The sequence below is a fragment of the Canis aureus genome, chromosome 8 (genome assembly GCF_053574225.1).
Source record: "Canis aureus isolate CA01 chromosome 8, VMU_Caureus_v.1.0, whole genome shotgun sequence".
Taxonomy (NCBI): Eukaryota; Metazoa; Chordata; class Mammalia; order Carnivora; family Canidae; genus Canis; species Canis aureus.
The window spans coordinates 24,046,353-24,064,139 of record NC_135618.1 but is presented as its reverse complement, the minus strand read 5'-3'; the positions used below and the strand labels follow the sequence as shown (position 1 = coordinate 24,064,139).

The 17,787-nt window shown below is 34.7% G+C and overlaps 1 long non-coding RNA gene across 1 annotated transcript in view; it reads left to right on the top strand.

Annotated features, from left to right (window-relative positions):
* The window catches only part of LOC144318516 (uncharacterized), a 483,084-nt gene that overhangs the window by 331,660 nt on the left and 133,637 nt on the right, over positions 1-17,787 (top strand). The window lies entirely within an intron of this gene.

Genomic DNA, 17,787 nt, shown 5'->3' with positions numbered 1-17,787 from the left:
TGAATCTCATCCTCTACATCTGCAATATGAAGATCAAGATGATGGTGAGGCTAAGGTTGTGAGGAGCCTCAGTCAAGATAATGCATATATAATATACTATTATTATACATACATTATGGACTATTATTAAGATGTATAAATCATCAATTTTTAAATTAATTATGACACTTTGATTTTGCTCTTAACCAGAGTGCACTGGAAACAGTTCTCCCTACAAATCACTCAGCATTTCATATTATTATTAAGAAGGAAATACAATGCTGTTGTCTATTTCTTGGTATATGTTTATTTTATAAACATATTTTTACTATCTGAGTCATTTCTCTACCCCAGTATCATAGTTAATTTAAAAACTGAAACATGAACTTACACTTCTGTGATGAAGGCTTAGCTGCTAGGGAATTAGGCTCTCATTATAACCAGCAAGGCATCAGACAACAGGAAATACAAGACACCGATCATGAGAGAGAGTGAACAAAGTGGGCCCCATTACTCTACCAGTTTACCTCCCAGAAGCAGTTCACAGGTCACAGCATAGAGTGAAGGGACCCACACAGAACATGGCAGTCTCAGTGAATTGAGAATACAGAATTCATAAACACAGAGTCATTTAGATTGGCAGGTCAGAAAATGAGCAAGGAAGGAGCTGTATATTGAAGTTTGTTTGCTCTGGAGAACCACATAGAAGTCCCCTCAACCTTTAGCTGAGTCAGGATCTGTGCATTAGGTGGAAATATCTATGAGGCTGAGGAAAAAGCCACCAGAAAGCAGTACACCAAGATTCATCTAGAGTTCACAGAAAGCTGGAAATAGTTGGTAGTCCTACCAGCCAGAAAAAAAGAAACTTGAGGGACCCCTGGGTGGCTCAGTGGTTGAGTATCTGCCTTCAGCTCAGGACATGATCTCAGGGTTCTGGGATCAAGTCCTGCATCAGGGTTCCCACATGGAGCCTGCTTCTCCCTCTGCCTGTGTCTCTGCCTCTCTCTATCTCTCATGAATAAACAAATAAAATCTTTAAAAAAAAAAAAAAAAAGAAAGAAAAAAGAAACTTGTGAATATGAGGCCATTGGGTAGAGTCTTCAGTATGAAAGTATTGTTTAGAGTATCAAAACGATCCCAGATAATCCAATTACTAGGTATTTCACTGAAAAGAAAGAAAAACATACATCCACACAAGATGCATGCTTGAATGGTCACAGAAGCTTTATTCTTAACAACCAAACAATCCACTGTCTATCAACTGGTGAATTGATTAAATAATTATTGTATGTCAACACAAAGAAATAAAGAAAAGAAAGGAGCTATGGATACACAATAAAACATGGACAAATCTCAAAAGCGTTATGCTAAGGATAAGAAGCTAGACCAAAAACCATATACTATATGATTCCATTTATATGAAATTCTAGAAAAGGCAAAAGTACAACAAAAGAATGTAGATCAGTGCTTGGTAATGGGAAAAGATGAGGAAAGAGGTTCTGCATAAGGGAGTTTTTTGGAATGTTGTAAATTTTCTATCTTACGTGTGGTGGTGGTCATATGAGTATGTACATTTTTTCAAAATTCATCAAATTGTGCACCTAAAGTTGTTTTTTTTTAATTATTATTTTTTTTATTTATGATAGTCACACAGAGAGAGAGAGAGGCAGAGACATAGGCAGAGGGAGAAGCAGGCTCCATGCACTGGGAGCCCGACGCGGGATTCGATCCCGGGTTTCCAGGATCGCACCCTAGGCCAAAGGCAGGCGCTAAACTGCCGCGCCACCCAGGGATCCCCTGTGCACCTAAATTGATGACATATATTGTACATGAATCATATCCTACTAAGTTTTATTTTTAAAAACTGACCATATATCTTTAAAAGAGAATTCTTTAGGCTATTATTTATGCCTTTAGTCCTCCACAGAATTCATTTTCAAGCTTTACAGTTATGCTTCAGTGTCCAATGTGCACTCTGTACCCATCTTTAGTTTCAAAGAAGACAAGGAAAGTGAACAGGAATAATGGAATTCTTTCCCATTCTGTGGTAGAAAGGGGCAAGGCCAAAGAGAATGGGGAATGGCTACTGAGTTATCCAGTCTACAGTGCCTGCCACTGTCTCACACTAAATTTTAAGTTGAAAACAATAATTCTTAATATAATGGGGCTATCAAGTTTGCTCCAAGCAACCTAAATTAGCATAATCAAAGCACAATGCATTCTAGTTAACTGTATTTTCTTGTTAGCTAGAAAAGTATTTTGTTTAGAATTTTATTAAAAATCTTTCTTAGACCCCTTAGAATCTCCTTCTTTACTAATAAGTACAACATAGTGAATGTATTTAAATTTTGTTTTTATTAATACTGAATCTTCTAGTGCTCAGATTCATTACTTTGAGCATAAATTTGCAGATGCAAGTAAAGATGGATGTAGTGAAATATTTCTCAGTTGGGTTCCATGGAATGCTGATCCTGCAAGATCGCTTCCCTCTCTTTTCTCTAAATAAGTGTTCTATAATCATGTTTGAAAAATATTGCCTATTATAGCCACCTCTTATAATGTCATAAAGCATATTATTAAAATTTCTGAAGTAGCAAAAAGAACTAATATATCTGAGTAGAGAAATTATTGTTTTTATAATTTATTTATGTCAACTTCCTAAGAACTGGGAATGGGGCATGCTGCTGCTCTTGTGGAAAGGCCCATAAGCAATGGAGCTGACAGAATTGGATTTGAATCCTGAGTTGGTGACTTAACTAACAATGACCATATATAAGTTTTAATAAGCTCTTTGATTCTCAATATTCTCACCCATTGAGTCAGCATTATAACATAAAAGTGTTCTTGTAAGAATTAGAGATTATGGGGTGCTCAGGTAGCTCAGTTGGTTAAGTGTCTGCCTTCTACTTAGGTCATGATCCTGAGGTCCTGGGATTGAGATCTGAATGGGGTTCCCTGTTCAGCGGGGAGTCTGCTTCTCCCTCTGCCTCTGCCTCTCCCCCTTGCTTGTGCTCTTACTCTACCTCTTTGAAATAAATAATCTTTAAAAAAAAAAAGAAGAAGAAGAATCATGTCTTTAAAGGAGCTAATGCAGTGTCTAAGGAAGGTAAATACTCCAGAATTCAATTTATCATCAGTTTATCACCACTACCCTCATTATCATACAACTTTCTTTCTAGAACCTCAAGAACTTGGATTTGCTTATTTATTTAATTTTTCCCTAAATTATAGATATTAATTTTTAAATGAACTTCTGCTCTAAAAGGGAGTTGGGGAAGTCTAGTTAATTAAAGTTCCAGTTTTAGTTCTTTTCTAATCATTCAAAGTCATTGTGGTTTGGACAGTAGCATCACATCACTCTATCAATAGGGTATTGGACTCTAATCCGGCTACCTAATGTATCTTAGGTTGAAATCAAATTCATAGCTTTCATTTAATTGTCTTTTATTCTTGTGTGGTTGGAGAGATTCTTAAAGATTATCCCACATCTATTATAAGGACCTGTGGAGATTTCAGGATGGTTGAGTTAATGGGAGGTCTATAATAATGCATTATGGCTCATCTGGTTCATTATACTTTTGAACATCCTACTCTGTCCACAATTGTGGGTCTTCTTTCACATTTTTCCAGTGGTAAAAAAAAAAAAAACAATAATAATTGATGGCAGCAAAAGTAATAAAAGTAGTCTTAATATTTTATACTATAAAACACTGGTTGTTTAAGGTTGTCAGGGCATTTTCTAAATAAATGTTTTCATAAAGCAATAACCAGGCTCTCTGAACCATTATGTAATGCCAGGGAGAAGGTCATATAACTTTCCCATAAAAACTCCTTTTTTTGCATCAGGTAAAATGTTCCACAATAATTGTATTGGCTGTCCATCACAGCACCTCAGGGAAGCATGCTGTTAACAGGGTCATTTCTCCTTCACAGTTGAGGATACTGAAGCATAGACACATTAGTGGTAACTTGTCCAAATGAACACTATGAACTAGTGAACCAAATCACTGTGTGACAACGACACCACTCAAAGGCAGGTGCCACACAGCAAATGGCATCGTGAAGGTTAATTTCAGATTAAACTGGGGCAGCATGCGCGTTGGGTCATCTTGGGAAGATGTGCTAAAATGCACAGAGACAAGGTTAGTCATGGTTCATAAACCTTACCTGAGAGTGTTCTCTGATGTGTTTAGGCATTCAACTTTATTTTCACAAAATAGTTGTGGCAGGAAGACTGTCTTTTATTATCAAAGTAGAAATAGAACACAATGATTTTTCTTCTTCCTAATAAGTACCAACAGCGTCATCCACTTTGGACTGCCAGACTTAAGTCTATTCTGCTTATAAGGAATGATTTTCAAAAAATTTTGGCTGAAATCACATGAAGTAATAAAGTAATGCCTGCTGGTTACATGCTCATGAGCTGTTTCTAGTAGCATAAGTTCACAGCAGCTGGCCTAACTCAGCTAAAGGAGTTCATTGCAGAGGGCAAGCAGAGCCTCTCTTAGCAGAACCATCTAGAAAGTACCAGGATGAAGAAAGCTCTTTTAAGTCATTGGCTCATAAACGTTTTTAAGCACATTCTTTCCCCCACCCTACAAATTCTGATGCACTCACTATACACTCTAAATATCGCATAATATTTTAGAATGACCACAGACTTTATGATGACCTACACAGACTCACTAGACTGCCATGAATCCCGGATTAATCTCTCCCCTCCCCCTTCATCTTTCCCTCATCTTCTCCCTCATCCTCTCTTTAACATTGTTTCTAGTTTCAAAAGGAAAAATAGAATCCAGCAAGAATACATTTTTTTCAAATTATTCAACATTCGTTTTCTATGTCTCCAGAGTTCTTGCAAGATCTAAGACATTGAGTGCAACAAATATTAGACAAAGATAGGTTTTTTCCCAAGCTCTGTATTAATTTTAAATACACTTATAGTTCAGCATCCTAAAGATGTTGGTATTCATCTTAGCGAGCTAATATCAATTCGTGATATTTCATTGAGGTGATGAAAATATAGACACTGACTTATCAAAGGCAGGTAAGGATGAATGCCAACAAAAGTCATTTCACTAAAAAAAAATGTCATTTCACTGTATGATTAATACTAATTTTGGAAAGCATACCTCTATATTTATAGCTTATAATAATGCTTTGAAACCTACTGGCATAGTGTGAATAATTGTAAATTATTTTAAATTATGAATTACTTCTGTCTCAATTGTTTTTAGGTTAAAATCTATATTTTTAACTGACAATACCAAGTGTTGGTGAGGATGTGAAGCAACCAGCACTCTCATGCATTGCTGGTGGGGACATTTAGGAACATAGTTTGGCGATTAAACATATACATGTCCATCAACTCCACTCTTAGATATTTACCCAAAAGAAATGAAAACATATGCCCCCCTAAAGAATTATGTGAAAAATGTTATAGCAACTTTATTCATAAGAGCCAAAAATTGGAATCAACTCATGTATTCATTAATTTTTTGAGAAAGAGTAAACAAATTGTGGTGTCTATACACAATACAATACTTCTCCAAAAAATAAAGGAATGTATTAGTTATACTGCCAATATCTGGGCTGAAACTTAAAAATATTAACTTGAATGAAAGAAGCTAGACATGAGTGTGCATAATCTATGTTTCTATTGATATAAAGTTCAAAAACATACAGAAGTAATCTTTGGTGATAGAATGTAAAATATTGGTTGCCTATGATAAGGAGTGATTTTATTTGGAAGAGGTATAGGGAACTTCCTTATAGTAACAGCCATTTTCTAGATTTTGTTAGGGGTGTGATGGTATATGGATGTATATATCTTCCTAGATTCATTAAACTACAGTAGTCCCCCTTTAACTGCAGTTTTGCTTTCCATGGTCTGAGTTACCCTCGGTCAACTGTGGTCTCTTCTCATGAATTGTCAGAGGTCCATAGCAGCCTCACACCCCATCCCAATACCTGTGTCATTCACTTCACTTCATCTCATCATGTAGGCATTTTATCATCTCACATCATCATAGAAGAAGAGTGAATGAGAGAGAGAGACTCTATTTACAGACTATATATTACAGCTATTGTTATAATTGTTCTATTTTATTAGTAGTTATTGTTGATAACTTACTATGGTTTACTATGCCTAAATGTATAAATTAAACTTTTCATAGGCATATATGTATAGAAGAAAACATAGTATAAATAAGGGTTGGTACTATCCATGTTTCAGGCACCACTAGTGGTCCTGGAATACGTCTCCCTCAGAAAAAGGAGCCTGAGGCATATAGTTGTTTTGTTTGTTTGTTTGTTTGTTTTTAGCAGGCTCCATGCTTGGGATGGAGGCCAACGTGGAGCTTGAACTCACGACCCTGAGATCAAGACCTGAGCTAAGATCAGGAGTGGGACTTTTAACCTACTGAGGCATTCAGGTGCCGCAAGTGTATATACTTTTAAGACTATGTATGTGTAAATTACATCCTGCCCTCCCCCCAAAATATTGCTTCAGGCTACTTCTGCACTCTTATCACTAGAGTTTCCTTGATAGCCTCTATGCCTTGCTGTGATTTCTGGGGCCTTTCCCTGTGTTTCCATAAGATGAGCTTCATGTGAACTCACCCCACAACTGTTTTTTACTGGTAGGTCTTTCTCATCTAGCTATATTTCCCTTATTACTTAAACAATATTTTTCTAGGATTCTTATTTCTTTTCACCATCATAAATAAACCAATAACAGAAGTTGTTTGTTTGTTTGTTTTTGTTTTTTGTTTTTTTTTTTAAAGTTAGGTTTCAGATCCTGATATCTGTGTCAGGTCTGTCTCCAAAAAGAGTTAATTTTAGTATGGTAGTTAGCAGGTTACCACTCGCCCAACACATTTTATATAGAGAAGGGTCACTATTATGTTATAAAGTAACATTCGTGAGGCCGATGAACTTAATATGACTAATAATATTATGAAGGTAACGCTAAGACAGGTGGATGTCATTTATATGTGATTCTTTCACACAAAAGGATTTGGCATTTGGTAGCCTAGGACACTGTCTCCTCATAGCAGAAAGAGAGGCAACAGCGAACTTGGTTCTTCACTGTTCCAGTATGGAACATCTATATCATCTATATCAGTTGTGGCAATTTCTAGGTCACTTCAGGGAGGGTGGGGGCTTGTCACGGTGAGGACTGTGCTTCAGAAATTGATGTTTATCTATTGCCACTATGGCTGGCACTATGTGGTTTGCGAGCAGAGTGATAATTTTTCTGGGATTTTGAGCTTGTCAAAATAACAAAGCAAATAAGGAAAAAATTGCCAGATGCTTTACAAATGCTAAGTGTATGATGTTTTATACTGTATTGTCTGGAAATTACTATACAGTCCCAGGGCATAAAGTCATGCCATGGTTTCTAACATGAGCTTTGATCTCCATAGAAGGATTTCACTGAGTCTAGAGACGTAAGGTAGCAAATTCCATCCCACACTTCATAAATTTGGGGCTACTATTACTTTAGTGTGGCTTCTTTATATTCCACTTTATTATGACTATATCTATATAAATGCAAACACTGTTTCTGTAGATATAATTTCATAAAGCAAAACTATCTTCTATCTTTAGCAGTGAAATTCAAGTGGCAACTATGACAAGCAAAGAAAAATGAATGCAGTTAACTTCAACCATCCCTGCTCATCTGAAAGCTTATGTCAGTTTCTAAATAAGCTTTTCATTTTTCTATTCAGTCTGCTGATCTTTGTTGATTTACAGCATGAATGAGCATGGCACATTGCAACTTGTATAGTGTATTTTTCCTAAATAATAAAACATTTATTGCAGACACATCAAGCTAGCTAGTGGCTCTAAATTATTGTGGCAATGAAGTGCCATGTTAACAACTCATTTACATCCTTCTGGTAACTCTCCATTACCAAGGTAAGTAATTTAATTCCATCTAGGAACAATGACTTTGCAAAGTGTATTTACTGCAATTTGGAAAAAATATATTTAAATTAGATTAGAAATTATGATGAGATCATTCTAACTAAATACAAACAAAATAAAGTATTTAGTCAGGATAAACTGAATTATCTCATACAATTTTTTGGTAAAGACTTGCTAAAATACCTTCAGAAAGCTTTATAATCTACTTTCAGATAAGCTGAATGTATGCTACTTGTGAATGTCCATGCGTTAGAAATTCAATTCTCTCATTCATCTATGATTTCAGTTCTCTCTTTGGGTAGATAACAGAAAGTTCAGTTAGTTGCATTCTTCATCATCAGGGCTACAACACTTCATAAATTTAGTGGGTATATTCACCTTATTGCCTATGCAGAGCATTTGTTTATATATGCATAAGTCATCATGTTGATGTGAGGCCTCTTATTTTACCCCTTTTCCTCCTCCATCCTAGTCCTGATCCCTATTCCTCTTCCTGTCCCTTACCATGTACCATTTTAGTGTATTTACTTGTGTCTTTGTGTATGTAGACTTTTAAAATACAGTGCTTCCTATGTATGTGTTCTGAGCGTATATAGATAATATCACTTTCTCCTACTTTATTCCTCAATACAATTTTTATATGCATCCTTTTATCTGCGACACCATTAGTTTGTAGCTTCTCACTGCAGCACTGTATTCTAAAGTGCGCATCTCCCACATTTACTTAAGTATTCCCCAACTCCCTGCTATGCTACACGATGAAAACTCATATGTCCTCTTATGAACCTATGAAAGAATTTCTTTAGGATATATTACAAGAGTAGGTTTCCTGAGTCCCATTCAGAGAGCATGCACACATACTCAGCAAGGATAAACACATGGCACTAGGATGAATCCATGCTCAAAGCATGTTTACATACATGGCAAGGATATAGAGATGTGCACATTCTCAGGAAGGAGAAAGACATACTCATTAAGAATATCCTCAGAGTTTCAGCAGAAACTCCATAATCAAGATGCCCACATACACAGGATATACACTCAGGAGGTACATACACTCAGTACATATTACCCCTAAGTTTGAGGATGTTCTTAATTTCATAACTGCTACAGATGGTTGTTTAAAATAGCTGCAATTTACCCGCAATGCCGGTGTCCCCTTCCCCTCATATTACCTACAAATTTTACTTCATTCATAATTTTTTGCCCTTCTCATGGGTGTAAATTATTATTTCATTTTTATGGTCTTTATCCTATTACTAATTACTAACTTTTAAGATACTTGTGATCAGTTTGAGCTTATCTTTCCATGAATTATAAATATAGAATCTTTGCATGTTTTGAATTTATTTTTTGTCATTTTAGTTGTGATTGCAGGAATTCCTTTCATACATATATTATTATATATTATGTATGAGTATAATATGTTATATGTTATATAATTGAATAGTATGTACTATTAATTAATTAATACCATGTACTATATGCTACAGCATCCTTCATTATGTAACAGTAGTTAATTACATAGAGCAAAATCTATTCTTTTGTAAAATTTTTTTTTGTACCACGAATTTTGCTTTGGAGAATTTTATTGAAGACTTTCCCCACCCATGCTCCAAGTAACAGGGTAGCTTTCCTCCTTTTCTTCCAATAGTTTTATAGTTTACCTTTTAAATTTAGATACATGTTACATCAGAACTGCAAGCTTGTATGCAGGGCAAATTTAGTGATCCTGGTTTATTAATTTTTTAATAAGTAGTAAGCAGTTTCCAAACACACTTTTCTAAATACTGCATACATGAATTTGTAGTGCTGTATTTATCATTTTCCCCATATATAAATAGACCTCTTTCTGAGTTACATTCCTTTGGAATATTCATTTTTTAGTGAACACCGTGTTATCTTTCACTAAATGGCTTTGAGGTTCATCTAAATATCTGGAAGGGAAACTGTCTTCACTCTTCTTTTTATGAGTCTTTATTCTCCTATGTGAAATTTAAAAGGAGTTTGCCAAGTTCCTAAGAAGATTCATCTGCAATTTTTCTCGGGGTTGCTTTAAATTTATAGATTAATTAAGGGAAATTTTTATCTTATAATGATAAGTTGCCCCATCCATAAATACAGAATATTTTCCCACTTAAATAAATCTGTTTTAAGTCCCTTGATAAAGGCATTAATTATTATTATTGTTTGATTAATTTATATATATGTACCAATTTTTGTTACTTTTGTAAATTGCATCTTATTTTTTTATTATATTTTCTATTTGATTATTGTTGCTTTAGAGCAGGGGTTGGCAAACTTTTCCTGTAAGATACCAAGTAGTAAATAATTTAGACTTTGTGGGCCAGACAGTCTCTATTGTAACATTCAACTCTGCCATAGTAGCAAGAAAGAAACCCTAAAGGCAATATATAAACAAATGGGCATGGTTACATTCCAATAAAAGTTTATTTACAAAACAGGTGATGGCCAGATTTGTCTAGCAGGCAATAGTTTGTCAACCCCTTGCTATAGAGGAATAATATTCATTTCTTTATGCAGCAAATTTGCTGAACTCTCTAATTAGAGGAATTTGGAGTATTGGTTGTATGTAAAGGTTGTTTTTTTTTTATATTGATAAATATATTATCTGTATATAAAGGCAGTTTATTTCTTTCCAGTTATTAAAGTTTATTTCTCTTTAGAGAAATAATTAGAAAGTTGGCTAGGATCTCCATCATTGTATTAAATAATAGCAATGATGGTGGGCATCTTAATACTGATCCTCGCTTTTATGGGAATACCTCTATAAAGTTTCTTCATTAAATATGTTTCATACAAGTTTGGGTTTTATTCATCTTTATCATTTGATAAAGTTAAGGACATTCTCTTCTGTTTTTAGTTTAATGATATGTTTTACCAGTTTTATCAGAAATAAATATATTGTCTAAAATCGGCCATCATTTCATTCTTAAAATAAATGTCATTAGAACATAATGTAGTTTTCTCTCTAAATCAACTTTTTTGGTGTACAAAGTATTATATACTTTGAAGTAAGTAAGTCCATTTTAAATGTAGAGTGCAATGAGTTCTGGCAATATATCTGAACTCCTATCCTGGTCAAGACACAGATCATTTCTATCACCAAAAAAATTATGTTTATTCCTTTGTAGTCATTTTATCCCAATCTCTAAAATCTGGAAATAAATAATCTGCCTTGTGCTACCATAGATTAGTTTTGCCTTTTTAGAGTTTCATATAAATTAGGTCATATACTACCTTCACTTTTGTGTATGTCTTCTTTTTTTTTTTAAGATTTTATTTACTCATTAGAGAGACACAGAGAGAGAGGCAGAAACATAGGCAGAGGGAGAAGCAGGCTCCTGGTGGGGAGCCTGATGTGGGATTCGATCCCAGGAGCCCAGGATCACAACCTGAGCCAAAGGCAGGTGCTCAACCACTGAGCCACCCAGGTGCCCCTTACATATGCCTTCTTTTGATGAACATGTTTTTTATTTCATTGATATTGAGAATATAAGTAATTCATTCCTTTTTATTGTTGAATATATTTCATCTTATGAATCCAGCAATCCCCTCCTTGTTATATTTTCACATTTTTTAATATATGGAACATATTAAGATAGCTGTTTTAACATCTCCTCCTGCTAATTATATTATTTCTGTCATTGATTGGTATTTTTCCTTCTTGTGGGTCCTAGTTTCCTGCTTTTGTGCATGCCTGATAGCATTTTTTAGACGCAAAACATGGTTAATTTCATGCTGTTCATTATTTGGATTTTTAAAAATGAGTGTTGGAAAATGTTCTGGATGCATTTAGTATAGTGGAAATCAGTTTAATCTTTGTAGTGCTTACTTTCAAGTTAGCCTGGGTTAGTCCAAGGGAGCTGTGGGGCTAATTTAGCTCCATTAAAAAAAAAAAATCTACCTAATTCTCCATGTTTCCTGAGACAGCTTCAGTATGCCTATGTGAGCACAAACATTCTCAACACTGTGTGAGCTCAGAGAGTTGTTTGCTTTCCAGTGTTCCTTTCCCCAGCATCGTGGGGTTCATCCCACACATGTGCCATGAGTACTCAGTCCAAGACTTGAAAGGACATCTCTGCAGATCTCACGAGTTCTCTCTGTGTGAAATTCTGAACGTTTATCTCATATACTTTGTTCAGTTTTTTCACTATTTAGGATGCCATATAAATCCAATCCTTGTTCCTCCATCATTAAGAGAAGCAGAAATCTTAGAGATATATAGATACCTACCTTTTCCAGTTGTCTCAGTCTCCTCAAACTCTAATCTTTCTCCTGAATTCAAAGAAACCTGTGTTTTCTGCTTGGGTTTATTCTCCCTGCATCTTAGTTTGGAAAGTGCCTCCAGGAAGAAAGAAGGGAAGATAGTGAGGTTTGTTTCATTTCTTTACCTACTCTCAGGGATCATATGCTGTGCTAAATCTGAAAAAAAGGTTGTTTGATTTTATTTTCTTGGTTTCTTGGTTATGATGAAATTATAATTTGAGTAACACTAACACCATCAGGACTGCATGGATGTCCGATGTAATCTTAGGTAATGCCCTACTGCATTTGCTTAGCTAATATTTGACCTAGGATTTTTACATCAGTGGCTTTTCTGTAAAATGGAACTTTTCTCTATTTGGACTATTCCACATTGCTATGTAATCAGTGTTATACTAGTCTCATAAGATGAATTAGACTGCATTTATTTTTTTATATTTTGGGAAAAATTGCAGAAGAAAACATTATCTGCTCTGTGAAAATCTGTTTACTTTTAAAGGAGTCTGAGTCAGGAGATTTTTTAGAGGAAGGCTTTTAGGTAAACATTTTATTTTCTTTAGTAGGTTTATTTTCTTTAGTCAGATTTTGTCCTTGTAATGATTTTGGTATTTTCTAATTTTCCAAATAATACTCAACTTCATCTAAATTTTCAAATACACTTATTTTATTGTTTTAAAATCTCTGTTGTATTTGTATTTTTCTTTCCTTTCCACTATGTATTTTAAAATTTTGGATCTTCTCAGTAAACTACGTAGGTACAAATCTCCATCTCAGAGTCTGTTTCTTGGGGAATCTAACCTAACACAATTGATTATCCCTGTAGTTTTAAAAAAATGGACTGTTAATCTAACCATATTAACAAAAATACATTTAAAGTAATTAGAAACAAGGTAAAAAAAATTTTTAGAGAAAGCAGAAAATAATATTATGACCTTAGGATGAGGAAGCCTTTCTGAGACAAGTCAAATTAGCTGAGACATGAAGGAGAGATTGTCAAGTTTCTATATATTAAAATTCAAGAATCTATGTGTTAAAATTCTCTGGTGCATTTTGAGTAACCATTTAAAAAATGAAAAGCCAAGCTAACCACTGGAACAAGTTCTTTGAGATGCATACACACAATAAAATGTTAGCATCTGGAATATATAAAGAACTCCTATAAGTAGATAAGAGAAAAACAAAGCAGCATCAGAGAAAATTGGATGAAAGTCTCTAACAGGCAACTCAGGAAAAAGGAATTTGGCTGGACAAAATATATATGTGAAAATATGCTCAAACCTGCTGCTAACTAGACAAATTAAACACTACAGTGTTATGTTGCCACTTTATACCCATCAGATTGACAAAAATTTATAAGTTTGACAGTATCAAATGTCAATGAAGAAGAAGAAACTGTCACCAAGAGTGTAAATTTATGAAGTCATTATGGAGAACAATTGGGCATTAATACGCTCTTAGGAATATATGTCAGATAATTATTTACTCATATTCACAAAGACCTATGTATAAGTATGTTCATAAAAACTGTTGTTTATGATGACAGAAAGTTACCAAAAAAGGAAATTATCCATAAATAGAGCAGATAAATAAGTTGTGATATCATTATATGAAGGGGCATTATTCAGTAATGAGTGAGTTAAGTAAAGCAACATGTTCCTGCATGGATGATTTATAAGTATAATATAATAATGTTTTATATCCGTAAGATAGTCAGTGAGTACACAGATACTCATTATATTATTCTCCAGACTTTTTGTTTGACTAAAATGTTTCATGATAATTCTTTTAAAGAAAGAAATATGTGTTAAGTTAATAAAGGGATACCCCATCTGGCATCAAGGAAAAGAGGATCAGAAAGTATTGTATTAAAAATAAGGTATTTGAGATGGAACCAGGATGAAGCTAAGATTTCAGCACTGGAATTAAGGAGAACGACAAGATTCCATAGGAAAATTACAATGAAAAAAATTATGAATATATAAAACAAAGGATAAGTATGGAAATTAAAATACAATCCACTTCTTATTTATTAATGTCATAATCATTCAAATTTATCACATTCTACAGAAGAATCTATTGAGATACAGAGATGTTAACTAATATACCCAAGTTTATTCAGAATATACTAGCTAGATTTGAACCCAAGTGCTCAGACACAGAAACTCTCCATATCTCGAGTACTATGCTATATGGAATGGTAAACCAAATTTTTTGCCTTAGACTATTTAACAAAATTTCCTGATTTTTGTGAACATTCCTATGTAATCATAATTTTTAAATATTCAGAGCTAATATACACAGAAAAAGAAGTCTTTTTCCAATTCTGAGAAAACAATCTTGAACATTATGTTGACAGTGTAGCCAAGTAAAGGGCTTATTCATATCATCCAAATAATTGTAATCAGAACTACTTTCATACTCCGGACATTGGCACTTGCTGTTCCCATTTACTGGCATACTCCTCTTCTAGATCGGCACTGTCCAATAGAAAAAAGTGAGCCACAAATATGAGCCACATACATAACTTAAAATTATTTAGCAGCCACATCGTAAAAAATAAGAATAAAGGTGGAAATAATTATAATAATGTATTTTGTGTAACTCATTATATCCAGAATATCATTTCAATATATAGTCAGTGTAAATATTAATAAGATTCTTAACGCTTTTGTCATGTTAAGTATTTGAAATTCAGTGTGTATTTTACACGTGTAGGGCATCTCAACTGGGAATAGTTACGCTGAAAGAACTCAGTGGCCACATGTGCCTACTGACTGTCATACTGGGCAGTGCAGCATGGCTGAAGCCACTTCATCCACACAGTGCTTGCTGTGGATGAAATAAATTTCAGAGGAAACCAGGGCCATCCTGAAGGGGTCAGCAAAATTTTTCTTAAAGAGATAAATAAATATTTTAGGCTGGTGGGAAATATGGCTTCTGTCACAGCAACCTAACTCTGCTATTACAGCAGGAAAGCAGCCACAGATAATGCACCAGCAAGGTCATTCCATGACTAGCCTCTTCTCATTATTTAAGTCCCAGTTCTAGATGCTACTCAAACAATGAAGACTTCTTTGAGCACATCACCTACATTGGACCCAACCAGGCATTCTCCAACCCATTACTCACTTTTGTTGATTCTTAACACAAATCACCAAACTTTAATTCATTAGTAAGTGTTTACTTCCTTAGTATCTATCATGCATATAACATTCATGAAGGCAGGGAAAGCACATTATCTCTAGCATTTAGAAAAACTAAAAATTGTCTAATGAATAGAATGAGTAAATGTATGAATGAATTTTCCAGGCAGTTATTTAGACTTTATAAAAATGCCATATTTCAGGCAGGCATCTTATCCTCATTTTAGTGATGAGAAAGAGACCAAGTTACCAGCCTGAGTTTACAAATCATATCAATAGTCAACTAAAATTATAATAAAGTGACTTCAAAATTCATGTTTTTAACTAATAAATCATGTATTCCAGGTATCTAAAGCCAAGTATAGGGGATAGAAATTAGGAGATTAATTCAAATACTATTCAGTAAATGGACTTCACAAATCTTGGAGTAGTCTTGCCTGTAATAACTAAAGGAAAGTGACAAGTTACTGATTAACTTCTATGTTTCTAACTAGAATAACCTAACATACTTATGCACTATTAGTTATTCCAACACTTTAACGTTTAATATTTTAATTGATATTAAGTATCCTGTGAAGTAAATAAAGCAAACATATTACTTTATGAGAAAAGAAAAAAAACAAAAATGATAAGTGAATTATCCAGATGTAAACAATAAATTGGAAGCAATACCAGGACTATAACCCAGATCATCTATTTCCCAGGCATCTGTCTGTCCCACTAGCTACTTCTAGCATCAATAATTTCAAAAAGAAAGAAATTAAGGAAGGAAGGAAGGAAATTTTTTAACTCTGTATGGTGATGGATGATAAGTACATTTATTGTGGTGCTCATTTCTCAATATGTACAAATATCAAATCATTATGTTGTACACTTGAAACTAGCATAATGTTTTATGTCAATTATACTTGAAAAAAAAGAAGGAATTTTTTTTTCTTGTGGTCTGGTACTCCTAATTGTGTTTTCAGGACAAATGGCTGTAAATTTGAGTAAATGATATCCCTACATTATTTCTCTCCCTTTTTTTGTACTGCTTCAAAGAACCAGATGAAGCATTAGAATCAAATTTAGGACAACACACTGCTTTTTGTGCTGGGTCCTGGGGCAAGTGAGTCCATACATGATCCCTTTAAGAATAGAATCTCTGTTCCCTCCAGCCCTATGATTCCCCTGAATGTAAGTGCGATTGGTTTTCAAAGCCAGACATTTTGAGGGTTCATCTCTCCAGCTCAGCATCCAATTGTTGGAATGTGGGGCACAAACCCCTCATTCCTCAGGGAAGAGGTTTGACTTGTGAAATACCTTCCAGTTATGGATCACTATACCAAGAGTGGGGTTTTTGGTGAGACCAGGTCTCTGCCTCTCCTGCTCATCTAGAGGTACCCCCTTTCTCTGTTGTTGTGAAGGAGCCATTCAGCTAGCTTTCAGGTCCTTTTCAGAGAGATTTTTTCTATATGTAGCGTAGATTTGTTGTGTCTGTGGGAGGAAGTGAGTTCAGGATTTTCCTATGCTGCCATCTTAAAAATCCTCTAAAATAGTTCCTTCTTATTGAAATGTATCTGGTAAAACACACCATGCAGAAGTCCTGACTCTTGGGGCACCTGGGTGGCTCAGTGGTTGAGCATCTGTCTTTGGCTCAGGTTGTGATCCTGGAGTCCCGGGATCGAGCCCCATGTCAGGCTCCCTCCATGGAGCCTGCTTCTCCCTTTGCCTATGTCTCTGCCACTCTTTCTGTGTATCTCATGATTAAATAAATAAAATATTTTTTAAAAAAAGAGAAAGAAAAAGAAGTTTTGAGCCTCTGGAACAGATTCTGAATAAGAGCTAAGACAAAGAACTACTGAAGTCTATCTCACCAGCTGAATTAAAATTGAACAGTTTTTCTTTAGCCTAGTGCAACTAAATATATTTTTTTAGGGTAATGACTGAAAAATAGGACAATGATTTAAAATGCTTTTTGGATTTGAAACTCCTTCACTTTGAGAAAGTTATATCCACACACACACACACACACACACACACACACACACACAGCACACAGAACACACAAACCAGATTTTGCTCCAAGGAAGCTCAAAACTATCTTATTGGACTTGTGCTCTAACCCTGAAGATGAGGAATATTGATGTGGGTCAAAGTCAAGTTCAAGACACTAATAGTTGGTTCATACTTATATAGACTGAAACTGATATATTTGAGAGCTGTTGTGAGTTTATATTAGTGACTGTCTTTCAAGTCTGCTCTTTGATCATATCCTGGGCTACTGTGTCTATGAAAACACCCAGTGGTTGGTCCTATAAAGGAGTAAACAACTGCTCTGAATTTTGAGGAACTTCTTGCTCTAGGAAAGGCAGTGGCCAGAATGGGGTCCAAAAGAAAGATACGTATCTACCTTCTGGAGCTGCTTCTAATCTGAGCAAAAAGTATGTGACTCACGTCTCCA